This window comes from Rana temporaria, chromosome 7 (genome assembly GCF_905171775.1).
Source record: "Rana temporaria chromosome 7, aRanTem1.1, whole genome shotgun sequence".
Taxonomy (NCBI): domain Eukaryota; kingdom Metazoa; phylum Chordata; class Amphibia; order Anura; family Ranidae; genus Rana; species Rana temporaria.
Genome location: NC_053495.1, coordinates 12,754,799 through 12,775,859, shown reverse-complemented (window position 1 = coordinate 12,775,859; position 21,061 = coordinate 12,754,799). Strand labels below are relative to the sequence as shown.

The 21,061-nt window shown below is 46.8% G+C and overlaps 1 protein-coding gene across 1 annotated transcript in view; it reads right to left on the bottom strand.

The window, feature by feature from the left end:
• LOC120945060 (G-protein coupled receptor 22-like) overlaps window positions 1-21,061 on the bottom strand; it is a 166,737-nt gene that overhangs the window by 12,288 nt on the left and 133,388 nt on the right. The window contains exons 2-3 of the mRNA XM_040358914.1: window positions 16,560-16,737; window positions 10,512-10,651 (exon numbers count right to left, since the gene is read on the bottom strand). The gene's annotated coding sequence lies outside the window, so the exon portion shown is untranslated. The remainder of the gene's footprint in view (window positions 1-10,511; window positions 10,652-16,559; window positions 16,738-21,061) is intronic.

Sequence of the window (21,061 nt, the reverse complement as noted above, 5' to 3'; positions counted from 1 at the left end):
TAAGCACATTCATCACGCTGTAACAGACAGAAAAGAGCGAATCGTCTTTTACTAACACGGAATCAGCTAAAGCAGCCCCAAGGGTGGCGCCATCCGCATGGAACTTCCCCTTTAGAGCGCCGTCGTACGTGTTGTATGTCACAGCGCTTTGCTAGAGCATTTTTTTTTCATGATCGTGTGTAGGCAAGGCCGTTTTAATGATGAAGTTGAAAAAAACGTTTTTTTCTAGAGCCTGAAAAACGTATTTTTTTACAACCCGAAAAATGATCGTGTGTACGCGGCATGAGATTCAACATACTTGTATGTCATACCCAAAGATTGCCAAGAGGTGGCGCTGGTCATTTTCATTTGACAATCTTCTGAATGAAGCAATCATTGCAATGTAAATTGGGACCTTTATATGGATTAGCAGAAGATGCCAAAGGTTGGGGTGAAATTGTGCAGAAAAAGATTTGATGTACATGAAATAAATGAATGTCGCTACAAAGTTACATGGAATGAAGTAGCCATGATCTACAGTATAACGCCCTCTCTGCAAAGCTTTGTGGAGTTCATTTGTTTCTCTGTACCGGGGAATAGTTTTTGTTTTATACTTCCTTACTAAGTTACTATACTGATGTTTTATATAAAACTAACATTATTGCTATAACTTCCTTATTTTACAAATATTTAAGGCCCATTAGACTTATCCATAGCTCCCAACTGTCCCTGATTTCGAGGGACTGTCCCTGATTTGGAATAATGTCCCTCTGTCCCTCATTCTCCTCATTTGTCCCTCATTTTGGTCTCATCTGTATAGTTGTACATAGGGGTGCAACGGATCACAGTTGATCCGTGATCCGAACGGGTCACCCCCTTCGGATCGGAACACACTGTGATCCGCGGATTGCCACGGCTCTGGAGCTACAATGAAGCCGCGGCCTTTCCTAATGTTACGGCCGCGGCTCCGGAGCTAGGCCGAAGCCGCGGCCTTTCCTAATGTTATGGCCACGGCTTCGGCCTAGCTCCGGAGCCACGACCATACAGCTAGGAAAGGCTGCGGCTTCGGCCTAGCTCTGGAGCCGCAGGAATAACATTAGGAAAGCCCGCGGCTTCGGCCTAGCTCCGGAGCCGCGGCCATCTTGGTACACCCGGCGGCGGCCCTCCTCTGTTTACACTCGTGGGACACACCGCTCGGGGAGTGACTGTACTACCTGAGGGGGGGGGGTGTCTTGCCCGAGTGGGGGGGGAGTGTCTGTCGGTACTACCTGGAGGGGTGGGTCAATGTACTGAGAGGAGGGGGGGGGGGGTCTCTGTACTGAGAGGAGGGGGGTCTCTGTACTGAGAGGAGGGGGGGTCTCTGTACTGAGAGGAGGGGGGGGGTGTCTGCAACGAGGGGGTACTATAGTTGGTGTGGGGGGGGGGGGGGATGTGGATATTACAGTGGGGGAGATTTTTTTTTTGCTGATCCGAAAAATGATCCGATTCGTGACTCCTGATCCGAGGAACGATCCGAACCGTGAGTTTTTTGATCCGTTGCACCCCTAGTTGTACATAAAGTGCACTTTTTATCTATCAAAAAGTGTTTCCCAGCGCTAAACCTTTCATCTGATCAGAGGCGGCTCTTTAATTATGCAAATTAGGCAGTCGCCTAAGGCCTCGCGGCCCCCTAACTTACCCAATGCATTACCTAAGTTTTGAGCTGTGCACAGGCAGCGTTAAGAGCCCCGACTCAGGAACGGGGCTGCCAGCATCCCTAACAGCCATCGAATATCGGTGACCCCATCCCTTGTGACGTCAATGACCCAGCATGCCCTCAGTCAATGATGTCACAAGGGGGCGGGTTCACCAGGTGACATCACCGGGTGGCCCCTGCCCCTTAGTTATTAAAGAGCAGGATTTGGAGGCCGTCTTGTTAAGGGGGGCTTTTAGATTCCGATAAGCCCCCCTGCCCGAAGACCCCCCACAACCACCGGCCAGGGTTGTGTGGAAGAGGCTCTTGTCCTTGAATTATTTTTCCCATCATGGGTGTGAGTGTGGCCCCATGTCAAGTTTTGCCTAAGGCCTCACAAAGCCTAGAGCCGCCTCTGCATCTGATTTCTAAATTTCTGCATTTCTAAATTCCAAAAGCCAATATAAAGTGAGTGAATAACTTGTATGGCGCTGCAAATGCGAACTAAATCGCCTCAAGTGTTTCGCTCTGCCCACCGGAACTTCATCAGGACAGGTGACCAGCATCATTCAATCCACTTCTTCATATCCCAGGTCATCCTGGACCCACCCAAGGCTATGTCTGGGCGGTGAAAGGAGAAGTAGCACAGTGACCTGTGGTTGGGCCAGAGGAAGGGCTGTCTGTAGCGGGCTCGTCCCTGTGTGAACGTCGTCTACATGTTTCACTCTGCCCACCGGAACTTCATCAGGACAGGTGGCCAGCATCATTCAATCCACTTCTTCATATCCCAGGTCATCCTGGACCCGTCCAAGGCTATGTCTGGGCGGTGAAAGGAGAAGTAGCACAGTGACCTGTGGTTGGGCCAGAGGAAGGGCTGTCTGTAGCGGGCTCGTCCCTGTGTGAACGTCGTCTACATGTTTCGCTCTGCCCACCGGAACTTCATCAGGACAGGTGGCCAGCATCACTTAATCCACTTCTTCATATCCCAGGTCATCCTGGACCCACCCCAGGCTATGTGACAAGCTCATCTCCTTATCACTTTACTCTCTCCTCCTATCTGCATTCTTTTTGTCAGCACAAGAACTGATTGGCTCCCTGTGCTGCTTCTTCCTCTCACACTCCAGCTGTGCTATACAGGGATTCTGATACCAGGTCAGGTTCATGTACACACTGCATACTTTTTATAAATACACCTAATGACGTCTCAATGATTACAGAGCCGCGTTTATTATGAATCTGTCATGTCGGGTCCTTTGGAAGGATCACTAACACGCTTCGTTTTTTTTTCCGTTACCGTTTGTTTTTATTGGCTTAGCCAGACACTGTTTTCATCTCTCATCATTTTTCCTCCTTTAGGATATGAGGTCATATTTTCCACCTGGTGCTAAGCCTCTTTCTCTGGAGAGATAAGGCCGTCGCTTTCCCGCGTGGCGCGCGGCCCTCAGGGCACAACCTACAGTTTTCCAGCAATCTGCAGTAAATATGTAGATTTATTTCGCAATACTCTTCTGTTCTACGCTGGAGACGCGTCGTCTGATTTTTTTTTCCGTTCAGGAATAGAGATGATTATAGAAAAATTAATTCGGGGGGAATGTGATGGAAGTTTAGTGATCATTTTTTGCCCTTTTTTATTGTGCGTTTGTTTGTTTTTTTGTTACGTACCGTATTTATTGGGGTATAGCGCGCTCCCGCGTATAGCGCGCACCCCTAAAGTTGGCCAGAATTCCTGTGGAAAAATGGATTTTGTACTTACAGTTTTGGTGTCTTGCGCGGCGTCCATCGGCGGCCTCGTCGGGTCCGGCGTCCGTCTGCGGCTTCGGGTGTCCTCTTCGTCGGGTCCGGCGTCCTTCTGCGGCATCCTCCTCGCTCGTTTCCCGCTTTCCCGCGCTGAGTTTGAATACTGCCGCGCTCACGTCCTGTACGTCCAGGACGTTAGCGCGGGAGGAGCCGAGACTGCCCGACTATACACGAGTGTACTGCGCTCGGTATATGCCGGTGCAGTATTCAAACTCGGCGCGGGAAACCGGGTATCGGCGTATATCGCGCACCCACGATTTTGCCCTGATTTTCAGGGCAAAAAAGTGCGCGGTATACGCCGATAAATACGGTAATTAACCACTGAGCTCCGGAAGGTTTTACTGACTTTTATGACCAGGCCGTTTTTTTGCTATTCAGCGCTGCGCTACTTTAAATGGTAATTGCGCACTCATGTAACGTTGTACGCAAATTACATTTACCGTGCCTTGAAAAAGTATTCATACCCCTTGACATTCTCCACATGCTGTCAAGTTACAACCAAAAACGTAAATGTATTTTATTGGGATTTTATGTGATAGACCAACACAAAGTGGCACATCATTGTGAAGTGGAAGGAAAATGATAAATGGTTTTCATATTCTTTTACAAATAAATATGTGAAAAGTGTGAGGGCTGCATTTGTATTCAGCCCCATACCCCTAACTAAAATCTAGAGGAACCAATTGCCTTCAGAAGTCACCTATTAGTAAATAGAGTCCACCTGTGTGTAATTTAATCTCAGTATAAATACAGCTGTTCTGTGAAGCCCTCAGAGGTTTGTTAGAGAACCTTAGTGAACAAACAGCATCATGAAGGCCAAGGAACACACCAGACGGGTCAGGGATAAAGTTGTGGAGAAGTATAAAGCAGGGTTAGGTTATAAAAAAACAATCCCAAACTTTGAACATCTCACGGAGCTTCTGTTCAATCCATCATCCGAAAATGGAAAGAGTATGGCACAACTGACAACCTACCAAGACATGGCCGTCCACCTAAACTGACCAGGCCGGGTAAGGAGAGCATTCATCAGAGAAGCAGCCAAGAGGCCCATGGTAACTCTGGAGGAGCTGCAGAGATCCACAGCTCAGGGGGGAGAATCTGTCCACAGGACAACTATTAGTGGTCTCTCCACAAATCTGGCCTTTATGGAAGAGTGACAAGAAGGAAGACATTGGTGAAAGAAAGCCAATTTGTAGCCCACATTTATAATAGTGATCCCAACACCAAATGAGACTTGTAGTTCTTCCACCACAGCTGCTCAATGGAAAGGTGGCAACTCACCACAGGTGTTTGACCACTTTTTAGGGTAGGTGTAATTGCACATTTAAAATACCAAAAGGATTCCTACTGCCAACCACGGCATGAGTTTTGACACCCTGGCTCCACCCCTGACTCCACCCCCTTTACCCTGCCAATGTATACCCCACCTTTTTAATGAAACCCCCATCAATGCAGCCTCACCAGCGCCTATCAATGCAGCCCCACCAGCGCCCATCAATGCAGCCTAACCAGTGCCCATCAAATGTAGCCTCACCGGCTCCCATCAAATGCAGCCTACCAGCCCCCATCAAATGCAGCCTACCAGCGCCCATCAAAGGCAGCCTCATCAGCGCCCATCAAATGCAGCCTCACCAGCGCCCATCAAATTCAGCTTCATCAGCGCCCATCAATGCAGCCTCACCAGCGCCCATCAAATGCAGCATCACCAGCTTCCATCAATGAATGTTTGCTTGCTTTCATTCATGCTGGAGTCGAAACAATGGAACCAATGGCCCCCCCGCACAAAGCTAAGGCAAAAAAATTTACTCTGACAGGACTCCCGTTACCCACTCCCAAAAAAAGGGTAATGAGGGGGGGCGTGCGTAACGTCGGTTTTTCCCGTCGCAAAGTTAAGCAATCTTTTTCATTGCTTAACTTTACACAAGCCATGTTAAAGTATGGCCGTCGTTCCCGCGTCAAATGGAAAAAATATTTTTTTTGGCGTAAGTACGGCACGTCGCCATTCACAAACACGTCGGGCCGCCGTAAATTCGCGCAAAGCATGTCGGGAAATTTACGAACGGAGCATGCGCAGAACGTTCAGCGCGGGAGCGCGCCTAATTTAAATGGTACACGCCCCATTTGAATTAGGCGGGCTTGCGCCGGACGTGTTTACGATACACCGCCGCAAGTTTACAGGTAAGTGCTTTGTGAATCAGGCACTTACGCTGAAAACTTGCGGCGGTGTAACGTAAACGGGATACGTTACGCTGCGGCGCAGGTACCTGAATCTGGCCCACTGTTTTTACACCTATATGTTTTTAGCGCCACCTTCTATTTTTATTTCAGCAATATAATGTTTGCTTTTGGGTTTAATACTCCAGTAATGCATAGAAAAATAAGAACACTGCAATTGGCTGATGCCCCATTTCCTTTTTCGGGAATTTTTTTTTTCTTATTTTTACTCGCGTTCTACAAATACGATTTTCTGTATTTCCAGGTCGGTTTGTAGCTTTTATGTCGGAGCGAAAGAAAAAGAGCGGGATTTTCAGGACACGCAAAGCAAGTCGAGCAAAAAATAGATCTGCCCAATGTCCTAAGTCGCTCTTGAGCATGCAAAATGTTCATCAGCTCGGAGTCTGCGGCGATCGAATGACCTATATTCCAGTACGGCGTGCTGTTCACTTACAGCCGGGGTTGGCGCAGAGGAGAAGCGACACCAAAAAAAAATCCCCAAGGGGGAAAGGACCAGCGCGCCGGATTCAGATGTATTATTATGTTTAATTATTTGTATTCATTTTTAATTACATTTTGTTTTTTATTATTGTCATTTACCATGGGGGGGGGGGGGGGGATAGTTTTTGCGCTGGATATTTTGTGCAGAGGAGAAGCGGTCGCCCCCCCCCCCCCCCGCCAGGGTTAGTCAAAGTCAGAGGCAGCGGTGGCTTTCCTCCCCCATTGGGGTTAATATCTTCTCCGCACAATGTGTGCCGAGTCTGTGAACCGTGATTCAACATTGATGCCCCTTGTGCCAGGCTGGGTACATCGCCGCCCCCCCCCCCCCTCCAATTGGTGGGTGACTAATCATACTTGCCGCCGGCTGCTTATGCTCACTATGCCGAATTTTCCTCCTCAGTTCCCTAAACATAATGGCCCAGATTCTCGCAAATGCCTCACTGTGCCCATGCCTCACTGTGCCCATGCCTCACTGTGTCCATGCCTCACGGTGCCCAAGCCTCACTGTGCCCTTGACTAGACTGACGTTTAACATGGGAGTCTATGGAAGGGGTGCCCGCCTTTGAAAAATGCCTCATTTGCATACATTTTGTCAGATTTCCGGGGCTTGAGAAAAACCTGACCTTTAAAAGCGACAAATATTGTGTACTGTGAGCAAAGCCGTATGTCACCGCAAAGAAAACCCCGCTGTAGTCTTGCCTTGACTCTGGTAGAAATTCATATAATGTATCTTGTCCATACAAGAAGAACAGCTGAAGAGGGCAGGAGGAGTGGCCCGGCCGCGCTCCGCACATTTATTGTGAAGGCAAAGCGACCATCTGGCACTAAGACTTCTGTTCTGCGCTCGGGATTACTGTCATCCGTCTGCACACACCTGACAGCGGCAGGCGAGGATCGCTGGGAAATCACCCCTCCTGTTGTTGGTCTATTTATACAGATTTGCTGATCGAAAATATTAACACATAGGTGTCCATCCTGACCAACACTGCATGCCTGGAAAATACTGGAGAGCCAATACATTGGTATCGTTTATAACAGTGGTCTCCAAATGCGGCCCATGGGGCACTGTCTGTATGCGGCCCATGGGGCACTGTCTGTATGCAGCCCATGGGGCACAGTCTGTATGCGGCCAATGGGGCACTGTCTGTATGCCGCACATGGGGCACTGTCTGTATGCGGCCCATGGGGTACTGTCTGTATGCGGCCCATGGGGCACTGTCTGTATGCGGCCCATGGGGCACTGTCTGTATGCGGCCCATGGGGTACTGTCTGTATGCGGCCCATGGGGCACTGTCTGTATGCGGCCCATGGGGCACTGTCTGTATGCGGCCCATGGGGCACTGTCTGTATGCGGCCCATGGGGTACTGTCTGTATGCGGCCCATGGGGCACTGTCTGTATGCGGCCCATGGGGCACTGTCTGTATGCGGCCCATGGGGTACTGTCTGTATGCGGCCCATGGGGCACTGACTGTATGCGGCCCATGGGGCACTGTTCCTTATACTGATACGGGGGACTATTCCTTCCAATGACACCAATGAATGGGGAACTATTCCTCTCACTGACAAGTGTAATCTCTTCTCTCCTGACGCACGATAATAAGCGGGGTAGGGGGGCACTTACAGGTGTAATGCAAAAAAAAAAAAATGGGAGGGGGGCCGGCCAGGTCTGGAAGGGGCCCATGGGGAACTGTCTGTATGAGGCCCTTGATGCACTGTCTGTATGCGGCCCATGGGGCACTGTCTGTATGCGGCCCATGGGGCACTGTCTGTATGCGGCCCATGGGGTACTGTCTGTATGCGGCCCATGGGGTACTGTCTGTATGCGGCCCATGGGGTACTGTCTGTATGCGGCCCATGGGGCACTGTCTGTATGCGGTCCTTGGGGCACTGTCTGTATGCGGTGCTTGGGGCACTGTCTGTATGCAGCCCATGGGGTACTGTCTGTATGCGGCCCATGGGGCACTGTCTGTATGCGGCCCATGGGGCACTGTCTGTATGCGGCCCTTGGGGCACTGTCTGTATGCGGGCCCATGGGGCACTGTCTGTATGCGGCCCTTGGGGTACTGCCTGTATGCGGCCCATGGCGCACTGTCTGTATGCGGCCCATGGGGCACTGTCTGTATGCGGCCTATGGGGTACTGTCTGTATGCGGCCCATGGGGTACTGTCTGTATGCGGCCCATGGGGCACTGTCTGTATGCGGCCCATGGGGAACTGTCTGTATGCGGCCCATGGGGCACTGTCTGTATGCGTCCCATGGGGCACTGTCTGTATGCGGCATATGGGGCACTGTCTGTATGCGGCCCATGGGGCACTGTCTGTATGCGGCCCATGGCGCACTGTCTGTATGCAGCCCATGGCGCACTGTCTGTATGCAGCCCATGGGGCACTGTCTGTATGCAGCCCATGGCGCACTGTCTGTATGCAGCCCATGGGGCACTGTCTGTATGCAGCCCATGGCGCACTGTCTGTATGCGGCATATGGGGAACTGTCTGTATGCGGCCCATGGGGCACTGTCTGTATATGGCCCATGGGGAACTGTCTGTATGCGGCCCATGGGGCATTGTCTGTATGCGGCCCATGGGGCACTGTTCCTTATACTGATACGGGGGACTATTCCTTCCAATGACACCAATGATGGGGAACTATTCTTTCCGCTGACACCAATGAAGGGGCCCTATTCCTCTCACTGACAAGTGTAATCTCTTCTCTCCTGACGCACGATAATAAGCGGGGGTAGGGGGGCACTTACAGGTGTAATGCAAAAAAAAATGGGAGGGGGGCCGGCCAGGCCTGGAAGGGGCCCTGGGAACCATTGGGCCCCTTACAGGTGTAATGCAAAAAAAAAAACCCGGAGGGGGGCCAGCCGGGCCCCTTATAGGTGTAATGCCTGTACCCCCTGATGGCAGCACTGAGCGTACAGGTACGTTGCTTTGCCTGCCCGTGCCATTCTGCCGACGTGTATCTATGTTTGGCAGTTGGCAAGTGGTTAAAAAGAAAAAATGATGTTTCTTTTTATATTTTTTCACACATAATAGCAATATTTGGTGTTTTTATTATAAACCCGTCTGGGGACAGATTCTTGTCATTTCATAACTGCCATCCCAGATACAACCCCCCCCCCCCCCCTAGAATAATACGGGGCTTTTACTTCTCTCCGCGGTCGGAGAAATGAACATTTTATGAAAAGACCTTTTGATGTCCCATAAGCCTTCCTGTCATTTATTCTCCTCCATGGAGAAGGAATACATATAGAAAACATGCATTTATTTTCATGTCTTTTCTTATGAAAAAGAATGAGCAATTTGGCGAATAGCCGGGGGCATCGCACGCGCTCCTCGGTGCACGCTGCGCACTTCCTATATCTCTGCGAAGAAACAATTTCTGCTTCTGATTTTAAGCCCGGATTAGACCTGACCTAAATTTCTCTGGCACTCCAAAGGCGAGAGACGCACTTGGGTTTGGTGCGTTAGACGGTTTGCATCTCCGTGTATCGTTCTCAAGAAATGCTCTGGCATGGATAAACAAAAGAGCGAGCGCAAAAATACACGCCATATTGGGGAGTTATTGTAGGATGACCATATTGGGGGGCGATAACTTTTTGAATGAATTTGAATACATTTTTTTTTAACAGTTTATATGTCTGTTCTATCTATATATATATATTTTTTTTTTTTTGGTGTATAAATTATGTATTTAACTGGTTGAGGACCGCCGCAGGACGATATACGTCGACAAAATGGCACGGCTGGGCACAAGGGCGTACATGTTTGTCCCCCTTAAGATCCCAGCCGTGGGTCGCGAGCGCAGCGACTGGGATCTTAAAGGGGACGAACATGTACGCCCTTGTGCCCAGCCGTGCCATTTTGTCGACGTCCTCAACCGTTTAAATACAGTGACCCCGATTCAGATCAATTTTCGTATCTATCGGCGGGCGTATCGTATCTCAGATACACTACGCCGCCGTAACTTAGGGCGCAAGTTTCGTATTCAGAAAGAACTCGTGCCCTAAGTTACGGCGGCGTAGTGTAAATGTGTCAGCGTAAGCCCGCCTAATTCAAATGTGGATGATGTGGGCGTGTTTTATTTAAATTACTTGTGACCCCACGTAATTGACGTTTCTTACGAACGGCGCAAGTGTGAAAGGGGCCTAAGCGTATAATGCCAAATCCACAGTGACCAATAGGAATCTTTCTTTCACTTGTCTGCTGATAACAAAGTGGACTCCAGTTGCTCATTGGTGTATACTGCACTCAGCAATTGTATCACTTGGCGTCTTTCCCACTCATTGGCTAAGCCCGGGTATTTCTTACAGATGTTACAGTAAAAGGGGCGCATCCAACTCACTGTGTGTGCTTCAGCTTTTGCTGGGTGTCTGGCTCTTCCTGATTGGCTGTATAGGGGATTGCTGTTGTTTAGGCCTGGGGCACGTCTGCAGCTCCATCACTGGGCCTGAGCAGAACCCATGTTGTGGCTCCTAATTGCCCCTGTGCAGAAAGAAACAAAAGAACATCAGACGATGTCAGTTCTGAACAGTGCAGATATCTGGAGATCATTGGATGAGCAAGCATGGATTTTGGACGTGTGCAATTCGTTTCGTTCTAATTTTTTGGACGCCGGAGCCGATGTGTGCGGCCGCAGTGTCCGCCGGCAACCCGCGATCGCTCCTCAGAGAGCCAGAACGGGAATCTGTCAATCAATGTAAACAGACAGATCCCCGTTCTGTCAGGGAAGTAGAGAGAGATCTGCTGTTCCTAGTGATCAGGAACAGCATTCTCTCTCCTCCTCCAGTCAGTCCCCTCCCCCCACAGTTAGAATCACCTCCCAAGGGAACACATTTAACCCCTTGATCGCTCACCTAGTGTTAACCCCTTCCCTGTCAGTGCCATTTATACAGTAATCAGTGGCTATTTTTTAGCTCTGATCGCTGTATAAATGTCAGTGATCCCAATAAAGTGTCAAAAGTGTCCGATGTGTCCACCACAATGTCGCAGTCCTGCTAAAAATCACTGCCATTACTAGTAAAAAAAAATATAAGAAAAATGGCATCTATCCCCTATTTTGTAGACGCTATGGCCCAGATTCTCAAAGACTTACGACGGCGTATCTCCAGATACGCCGTCGTAAGTTCGAATGGCCGCCGTCGTATCTATGCGCCTGATTCATAGAATCAGTTACGCATAGATTTGGCCAAGATACGAGCGGCGTAAGTCTCCTACGCCGTCGTATCTTGGGGTGCATATTTACGCTGGCCGCTAGGTGGCGCTTCCGTTGATTTCCGCGTTGAATATGTAAATGAGCAAGATATGCCGATTCACGAAAGTACGTACGCCCGTCGCAATTAGTTACGCCGTTTACGTAAGACATACACCGGCATAAAGATAAAGCTGGTCTCTAGGTGGCGCAGCCCATGCAAGGTATGGACGTTGGAACAAGCGTATATCTTTTTACGTTGTTTACGTAAGTAGTACGTGAATGGGGCTGTACGTAGGTTACGTTCACGTCACAGGCATTGAGCCGGCGTATTTTTGGGCGTAAATACGACGTTATACTGAGTGCCGTTCGTTCGGCCATGCATGTACATGGGGTCACGCTTAATTTAAATACAACACGCCCACGACCTGCCTACTTTAAATTACGCGCACTTACGCCGGCCGATTTACGCTACCCCGCCATAAATTAGGACGCAAGTGCTTTGTGAATACAGCACTTGCCTCTCTAAGTAGCGGCGGCGTAGCGTAAATAAGATACGCTACGCCCGCACAACGTTATGCCGCCCTACGTGAATCTAGGCCTATAACTTTTGCGCTAACCAATCAATATAATTGATTGAGATTTTTTTTTCTTTACCAAAAACATGTAGAAGAATACATATTGGCCTAAACTGATGAAGAAATATTTTTTTTAATTTTTTGGAGGGATATTTTTATAGCAAAAAGTAAAAAAAAATAAAAAAATTTCTTCAAAATTTTCGCTTTTTTTTATTTATAGCACAACAAATAAGCAGAGGTGATCAAATACCACCAAAAGAAAGCTCTATTTGTGGGGAAAAAAGGACGCCAATTTTGTTTGGGTGCCACGTCGCACAAGCGTGCAATTGTCAGTTAAATTGACGCAGTGCCGAATCGCAAAAAATGGCCTGGTCAGGAAGGGGGTAAATCCTTCTGGGGCTGAAGTGGTTACGTTTATTTTCTATCTGAGGGGAGGAGCTAGTTAAATACCGGGCCTTGCAATTTCATGGAAGGTCGACTCTAATGTTTTTGGGACCCCACTTCAAAGTCAGAATTTTGTCCGATTCCATCCATAACTAGCCGTATGATAAATATAATAAATTGTATATCTCGGTATAAAGAGAACATCTTTGCCCCTTCAGAATGCGTCACGCAGAATGTTGCATGCGTTCTCTGCAGAATCTGGCAATCAGTCAAACGCATTTCTTTTAGAACATCACCGGGGACTCCACCAGCTTTCATGTGAAGATAAAAGGAAGAAAACTGAATGGTTATTAAGCCGTAAATCCAGGCGGGGCCGTCGTATGACTAGGACAGAGGAGGCGTTTAATTAATGCCACCGCCGGGTGAAAAAGGCATCTTTTGGTCATTACTGTAAAACTTGAAGATTTCTACTTTTTTATTTTCTCAGAAAAATCCTGCCTTAGGCCCGGTTCGCATCTAATGTTTTTTTTTTTTTTTGCAGAAACACACTAGAGTCCATATAACATGGTTTCCCATGGGACACGTTCACATCTATGCGTTTTTGGAAATGGTCAGTGACTTAAACGCAAAAACGCTGCATTTTTGGTTCAATCGACTTCAATGGAGAAGCTGCAGAAAAGCATTTAGTGCATTTTTTTGCCAAAAGCCCTAAATATATATATAAAAACAACTGACCCCTTGTGTATAGATTTCAATGTATTTTATAAAATTGTCCCAGTATCGAAAATGATACCCTTAGCACTTGTCTTCTGCACATACTGCCCACTGTCCTACCCTCCATACCCCTCTCCTGCACATACTGCCCACTGTCATACCCTCCATACCCCTCTCCTGCACATACTGCCCACTGTCCTACCCTCCATACCCCTCTCCTGCACATACTGCCCACTGTCATACCCTCCATACCCCTCTCCTCCACATACTGCCCACTGTCATACCCACCATACCCCTCTCCTGCACATACTGCCCACTGTCATACCCTCCACACTCCTCTCCTGCACATACTGCCCACTGTCATACCCTCCATACCCCTCTCCTGCACATACTGCCCACTGTCATACCCTCCACACTCCTCTCCTGCACATACTGCCCACTGTCATACCTCCATACCCCTCTCCTGCACATACTGCCCACTGTCATACCCTCCATACCCCTCTCCTGGACATACTGCCCACTGTCATACCCACCATACCCCTCTCCTGCACATACTGCCCACTGTCATACCCTCCATACCCCTCTCCTGCACTTACTACCCACTGTCATACCCTCCATACCCCTCTCCTGCACATACTGCCCACTGTCATACCCTCCATACCCCTCTCCTGCACATACTGCCCACTGTCCTACCCTCCATACCCCTCTCCTGCACTTACTGCCCACTGTCATACCCTCCATACCCCTCTCCTGCACTTACTGCCCACTGTCATACCCTCCATACCCCTCTCCTGCACTTACTGCCCACTGTCATACCCTCCATACCCCTCTCCTGCACACACTGCCCACTGTCATACTCTCCATACCCCTCTCCTGCACATACCCTCACATACGCCTGTCGTACCCTTCACACTTCCCCCCCCCCTACAATACTCCTCCTGTTCACATACTGCCCACTCTCATACCCACCATACGCCTTATCCTGCACATACTGCCCACTGTCATACCCTCCACAATATTCTCCTGCACATACTGCCCACTGTGATACCCTCCACACTACTCTCCTGCACATACTGTCCACTGTCATACCCACCATACCCCTCTCCTGCACATACTGCCCACTGTAATGCCTTCCAAACTCCTCTCCTGCACATACTGCCCACTGTCATACCCAACATACTCTCTCTCATGCACATACTGCCTACTGTCATACCCTCCATACTCCTCTCTTGCAAATACTGCCCACTGTCATACCCAACATACTTTCTCTCCTGTACATACTGTCTACTGTCATACCCTCCATACTCCTCTTCTGAACATACTGCCTACTGTCATACCCTCCATACTCCTCTCTTACACATACTGCCAGGGATGGACCATTGGCCATTGGGACAATAGGGAGTTTCCCGGTGGGCCGATGGCTCAGTGGGCCAGCTTTAGTGACAGCGGACCGCCGCCCCTCTCCGCTCCTCTGTCTCTCCCTCCCCACAGAGCTCACCTTCTCTCCCTCCCCGCAGCGCTCACCAACGGGGGCGGAACAGAGAATCAGGGGGAGGACCAAAGGAGCAGGGGGGACGACAGAGGAGCAGGGGGGAGGGGACAGACAGCTGACTCAACAGCTATGGCCTGGGAGTTTCTCACTTCTGCCTAAACTTTCCCCCGGGTGAAATAATGTCTAACTTCCCCACTGGTACTGCCTATAAGAGTACCAGTACCAACCGTTCTTCTCTAATAAAGTAGAATGGCTAGTGGCTAGTGAAGGGGGAGAGGGGGCTTGGGTGGCCTGGGGGGGGGGGGTTGTTGGGTTGCGGGAGTTGTCCGGCCGCCATAAGAGAGACATATCAAAGTGGGCCAGTCTGGATGAAGTCCAGGGCCAAATTTTTGTCCCAGTCCAGCACTGCATACTGCCCACTGTCATACCCAACATACTCTCTCTCCTGCACATACTGCCCACTGTCATACCCTCTACACTACTCTCTAGCTCATACTGCCCACTGTCATACCCTCCACACTCCTCTCCTGCACATACTGCCCACTGTCATACCCTCCACACTCCTCTCCTGCACATACTGCCTACTGTCATACCCTCCACACTACTCTCTAGCTCATACTGCCCACTGTCATACCCTCCACACTCCTCTCCTGCACATACTGCCCACTGTCATACCTTCCACACTCCTCTCCAGCACATACTGCCTATTGTCATACTCTCCATACTCCTCTCATGTACATACTGCCCACTGTCATACCCTCCACACTCCTCTTCTGCACATACTGCCTACTGTCATACCCTCCACACTCTCTCTCCTGCACATACTGCCCACTGTCATACCCTCCACACTCCTCTCCTGCACATACTGCCCACTGTCATGCCCTCCATACTCCTCTCATGTACATACTGCCCACTGTCATACCCTCCACACTCCTCTCCTGCACATACTGCCTACTGTCATACCCTCCACACTCCTCTCCTGCACATACTGCCCACTGTCATACCCTCCACACTCCTCTCCTGCACATACTGCCCACTGTCATACCCTCCACACTCCTCTCCTGCACATACTGCTTGTTCTCATACACACTGCACTCACATCTTACCAACACTTCTTCAACAATGTATTATCGCCAACCTTGCCTGTTCTGTAATTGGTACTCTTTTGGTAGTTCACCTATAGGAAAAAAGGGCCAGATTCACAAAGGGGATACGACGGCGTTTCTCCTGATACGCCGTCGTATCTCTGTTTCTATCTATGCGACTGATTCATAGAACCAGTTACGCATAGATATCCATAAAATCCGACAGGTGTAATTGTTTTACACTGTCAGATCTTAGGATGCAGTACCGCGGCCGCCGCTGGGGGGAGTTTGCGTCGTAAACCAGCGTTGGGTATGCAAATTAGGAGTTACGGCGATCCACGATGGATTTTCGCGATCGCTACGTCGCCGCTAGTCTAGTTTTCCGTTGCAAATTTAGTTGTCGTTTTGGGTGCCCTAACTTTAGTCAGCAATCGTATTGCTGTCTAAAGTATGGCCGTCGTTCCCGCATCGAAATTTAAAATTTAACGTCGTTTGCGTAACACGTCCGGGAATACGGAAGTACGCTACGCGCGTCGCCATTCGAAAAAATTACGTCACGGTGCGCAAAGCACGACGGGAATTGCGAAACAGAGCATGCGCAGTAGGTCTGGCACGGGAGCGCGCCTAATTTAAATGGCACACGGCCATTTGAATTGGCCCGCCTTGCGCCGGAGGCCGCCGGCGTAGTTTTCACCGCAAGTGCTTTGTGAATCAGGCACTTGCGATGAAAACTTGCGGCGGTGTAACGATACGTTACGCCGCCGCGATTCTACGTGAATCTGGCCCAAAACACCCATAGTAAGCAGTATGGCAGGTGTGTTTTATTCCTCCTGCTTTGACTCTGATAATGAATTTCATCAAAATCTCACAGTTTTCGCTGAAAATGTGGCCAATACCTGAACCCAAAATTGTACTCATGCCTAGTCAGAGAAGAGTCCACTAGACTTACCTGAAGGTTTAGACACATTCATAGGTCTGGAGAGCAGATTCTGGGGAGGAGGAAGCTGGGTGAAAGGCTGTGTATCGGTGCACACGGTAGACATGGAGGAGATCCCACCTTCCGACACCCATCAGCCGGCAATGGAGACATGGGACAGACCCGTAGGACGGCCAATGAACTTGTGAGCCTGCAAAACAGAGAACCCGGCGTTAGGAGACGTGGGATGGCTTGCCAACATCGCAGGTTGGTGCTTTCAGCAAATTCTGCATTGTGTTTGTGATATTTACATAGCGTGGCGCGTATAATCACCGCATACAATATTTATGAAGCCTGTTCTAGCTCCATGAAGATACCAGCTTGCCTCATAATGTGATTGGAATGGCTCATAATAAGCAGAATGATGTGGGGTTTTTTTTTCTTTCTCATAAATATCAGTCGATTTTGAAAATAGAAGCTTTGAAAAGCACACCGCTTGCTCTGGACTGATAGATACGGGATATCGCTGCTTTTGAATTTAATGCCAGAATGAGTTCTTTTACAAAGGTGGAGAATGAGTGAGCAGTGCAGGCTAAACCTTGTTCCGGCCTTTGGGCTGCTTCCGCCCTGATAGTCTCAAAAGAGGGCATACAGTAAGTAGAAAGCTTTAAGGTGAGCGTGAGGAGATCCTAATGCAAAACTTCATGATACGGCAATTTTAGTCCAGGTAATCCCCCGAAACGCGTTGGTCTATCCTAATACTATCAATACAAATTTGATATACACTGCTTTTGTTCTCCCCTTCCCCCTTTTTAAAAGGGTGTTTATGCCTCCATCTTTAGCATTTTTTTTAATAAGAATACATTTTTTATATTTTATATATATATATATATATATATATATAAAAAATATAATTCATTTCTCTCTCCCTATATATATATATATATATATATATATATATATATATAGTATATCTATAGATATATATATCTATATAGATAATAGATAGATAGAAAATATCTCTCTCTCTCTCTCTCTCTCTATATATATATATATATATATATATATATATATATATATATATATATATATTGATATTGATATTGATATATATATATATATATATATATATATATATATATATATATATATATATATATATATATATATCTATATTGAGATATATATATATATATATATATATATATAGATATAGATATAGATATAGATATAGATATATATATATATATATATATATATTTTTTTTATTTTTTTTTATTTTACATGGTAAGAATTATGCATGTTTTTTTTTGTAGATTTATATGTATTTTTATTATTGGGCGCTTTATGATGATAACAAGCTATTTTTAATTTGTTGTTTCTCTGTGTTATTATTTTATTATTATTATTACATTATATAAATATATATATATATATATATATATATATATATATATATATATATATATATATATATATATATATATATATATATATATATATATATTTATTTAGTTATATTTATTAATGTATGCATTTATTTATGTATTTGTGTATTATGTTTAAATATATGCTTAAATATGTTTAAATATAATAAACTAAGATAGATGTGTATATATATATATATATATATATATATACACACACACATAAACACATCTATCTTATTTTATTATATTTAAACATAATACAACAAATACATATATAAATGCATACATTATTAAATATAATAAAATAATATAATAATAAAAATATAACAAACTATTCAAGCATATGAAGCAAAAAAAAAAAAAAAAAAATATATATATATATATATATATATATATATACAGTATATATATATATATATATATATATATATATATATATATATATATATATATATATATATACATAGGTGTGCGCAGCCTATTACATTAGGTGTAAAAGCTCAAACACACATGCGTATATATATATATATATATATATATATATATATATATATATATATATATATATATATATATATATGGGGCAGTTGGGCAATGGACAGTGTCAGTAGAACAGTGGATGGTGGCAGTGGGCAGGGACTGTTGTCAGTAGTTTCTTTTTATTATTTTTTTATTATTACTTTTTTTTACAATATTCTTTTACAATAACTTTTTTCTGGTTGCTACCCCTAGGAGGTGAGGGGAGGCAGAGGAGAGGAGGAAAACTATTACATCTCCTTTAATAAATATGAAAGTGAATAGGATCTGAGGAATAGAGAAGCCAAAAAAAAGGCCAGTCATTAGCACTGATGTAAAAAAAAGTAAAATGTAAAAAAAGAGATGGATGAAAAACAACTCAGCAAAATGCTCCAAGAGGCAGGAAAACACAAACTGTGAACGTTCTCCGTAGTGTGGGAACTTCCCTGCAAGCTGCCAAGACGATGCCGCTTGTTTGATGTATATTGAATCGTAATTAGCAAAGTCGTGAACGCGGTTCCCCAGACAAAACTGGTGAAAGAACTGCTCTAATTTATAGCATTCCCACTAATCCATTCTGTTTTTTTTTTCTAAGTGGGAATTCCTTTATTACTCCTAATGGGGTTAAGCTTTTAAGCAGAAGGGTTTCAGACCACAGCCAATCAAAATGCAGCTGTTATGTTTCTATTCACTGTTCAAATTTCGGAATTTTCAGAAATTCAGGGCCAGATCCACGAAGCGTGGCGCTTCTCTCCGTCCGGCGTAGTGTATCTCAGATACACTACGCCGCCGTAACTTACTTTTTTTTTTTGTATCCTCAAAGATTTCCCGCCGTAAGTTACGGCGGCGTAGTGTAACTTAGGCGGCGTAAGGGCGCGCAATTCAAATGGCTGTGATGGGGGCGTGTTTTATGTTAATACGTCGTGACCCGACGTAAATTACGTTTTTTTTTAAACGGCGCACGCGCCGTCCGTGGTGGTATCCCAGTGCGCATGCTCGAAATTAAACCGGAACAAGCCAATGCTTACGACGGTGACGTCATTCCACGCAAAGCCCTATTCGCGAACGACTTACGCAAGCGACGTAACATTTTCAAAATTCGACGCGGGAACGACGGCCATACTTAACATGGGATACGCCTAATATAGCAGGGGTAACTATACGCCGGAAAAAGCCGAACGCAAACGACCGAAAAAATGCTCCGGCCGGACGTACTTTCGTGGATCGCCGTATCTAGCTAATTTGCATACTCGACGCGGAATTCGATGGAAACGCCACCTAGCGACCAGCGTAAATATGCACCTACGATCCGACGGCGTACTAAGACGTACGCCTGTCGGATCGAGCCCAGATTCCGTCGTATCTTGTTTTGTGGATACAAAACAGAGATACGACGGGGGAACTTTGAAATTACGCCGCGTATCCATAGATACGCCGGCGTAATTCGTTTGAGGATTCGTTTTGTATGGAACTCCGAAGGAGAAAAAAAACATGCATGCTCAGAATCAATCCGACGCATGCTCGGAAGCATTGAACTTCATTTTTTCTCGGCTCGTCGTAGTGTTGTACGTCACCGCGTTCTTGGCGGTCGAAATTTAGTGTGACCGTGTGTATGCAAGACAGGCTTGAACGGAATTCCGTCTGAAAAATCCGTCTGAGTTTATCCCGATGGAAATTCCGATCGCGTGTACGGGGCATTAGCTTATTTTGTTCCCGCAATTTTTTTTCTCATTTAGAAGCAGGGGGGTAGATTCAGTAACAATTACACATTTTTTACGTAGGCGCAGGGCACCGTTTTCGCCCTGCGCCCCCGCAAATTGACTGCGCTACCCGCGATTCACGGAGCAGTAGCTCCGTAAATTGCGTGTGCGCTCTTTAAAATTGCCTGGCGTAAGCGTGCGCAATTTAAATGATACTGTAGGGGGCGGGAATCATTTAAATTAGGCGCGTTCCCGCGCCGATCGTAGAGCGCATGCTCCGTCTGGAAACTTTCCCGACGTGCATTGCAGCAAATGACGTCTCAAGGACGTCATTTGCTTCAAAGTGAACGTGAATGGCGTCCAGCGCCATTCACGAATCACTTACGCAAACTACGTAAAGTTCAAATTTTGCGACGCGGGAAACGACGGGAATACGTAACAGGGGCAGCCTTACGCGAAAACCGCCGTACGCAAACGACGTAAACTGCGTACGCAGGGCTCGCGTAACGTTGTGAATCGGCGTTAGTATGCAATTTGCATACTATACGCTGAGCACAACGGGAACGCCACCTAGCGGCCATCGCAAGAATGCAGCCTAAGATATGCGGGCATAAGAGCCTTATGCCACGCATATCTTAGGCTGCAGTCGGCGTAACGAGGTTCCTGAATCAGGAGCATTCGTTACGCTGGCGCAAGTAAGCAATTGCTCTCTGAATCCGGGCCAGGATTAGTATAATTCTTAACCAAGATTAGTATTTGCGGCGGAGTTTTTATTTACACACTTGTCCCACGATGCAAGCTTGTATTAACAATTAGGTTTTATATGAAATTATTTTGTCTCTTGCAGCCATTTAATCTTAATTCCGTAGCATGCTGCGAGCCGCGCCTG